The following is a 1,317-nucleotide window of genomic DNA, read 5'->3' on the forward strand; positions in this document are numbered from 1 at the left end:
TTTTTCTTAATTATTGTTCCTCTTCCTCTTCTTCTCACTCCATTACGTATGAATTCAATGTGTAGTATTCATTTGGAATGTAAAACATTTCCAATACTTTTATTCGTAAAAATAAATGCAAAATTATATGCAAAAAGGATACTTGTTTCGGTTGAAGCTACATTCACTAGTGTTGGCTTAAAAGAATTCATCACTTTTTCTTACTATCATTAAATGTTGTTGAGATTACAGCCCGTTGTCCCTAATTTTAAAGACAATATTGCACTAGAATTGGTAGGGCGTGCCAGGCCAAGGCAATAGTGCAACGCCAAGGCGACACGTGAAAGCCCCGATAGCAAGCTACCGTGGTAGACTCTCCCCTTTAAAAAATTGAGTTAATATCGTGTGAATCGATGACTCACATATCAGATATTAAACTGATAAGAACAGATACTACACTTGATCTTAGCCAAAAGGCCGAGAAAGGTATGCTTTTCTTCTTCTCGAGTCGCTTAATTTATACCTGATGCTTCTGCTTCTTCTTTTCTCACCCTCGATGTGGGAATAAAATAGGAAGACCAGATAAAGTTCCTTTCATAAAAAACTGAAAGCCTTTTCTTATAGTTACGGCCAAATCTTTTAACTGGTCATGTAAGTCTTTATGTTTAGTTTACCCAATTTGCTCCAACGTTGAAACTCTTACAAATTACAAATAAGCTCAAACTACACTGGCTAATAGCATTTCAAAAGACTTTTTTGGGGCAAAACCTCAAACAGAAGAACATTAAATGCATAGGTTACAGTTCTTACGGCTGCAACATTTAAAACAAGTATCTGTCTGAGCACAAACAGCCTTACCTGCCTAATAATTTCGTTTTTCATTTTTATTGTTTTTGCAGTGAATTTCTGATTAACCGTGCTTTTATAAGTCATTCAATAGTATGCATATCTCTACTCAGACTATATGACCAGTGATAGTAGCTTGGAGGTGCAGGAAGGTGTGGAAAAAGGATGGCGTTGTTAAGCCTTTGTAGTTTTTAGACAGTTATTGCTTCTAATTAAAACACTATCACAATAACTGGAATCCAATTCCTTCACAGCAACACTCCCAAAAGATCAATTTAATGAAACGTGGGCAATGGAACTGCCAAACACGAGAGTTTCTGCTACTAACAGTGGTTACATTTGTGAATTTCACAAATAGTAATGGTAATGCATTCTTTACAATATAAGATGAAGTCCAATATATAATCATGCCATGGCACGAGATACACTATCTTTCAGCCAATAATCCCTGAGACTCAAATAAATTAAAAGTTAAAACAGCACGGAGTAATG

The 1,317-nt window shown here is 35.6% G+C and overlaps 1 non-coding gene across 1 annotated transcript; it reads right to left on the reverse strand.

The window, feature by feature from the left end:
- Nucleotides 1–273: 273 nt before the first annotated feature.
- Nucleotides 274–469, reverse strand: LOC142177926 (U2 spliceosomal RNA). The gene has a single exon (XR_012706453.1). It is a non-coding gene; the product is annotated as a U2 spliceosomal RNA (small nuclear RNA).
- Between the last annotated feature and the right edge of the window lie 848 nt (nt 470–1,317).

This window comes from Nicotiana tabacum, chromosome 23 (genome assembly GCF_000715075.1).
Source record: "Nicotiana tabacum cultivar K326 chromosome 23, ASM71507v2, whole genome shotgun sequence".
Taxonomy (NCBI): Eukaryota; Viridiplantae; Streptophyta; class Magnoliopsida; order Solanales; family Solanaceae; genus Nicotiana; species Nicotiana tabacum.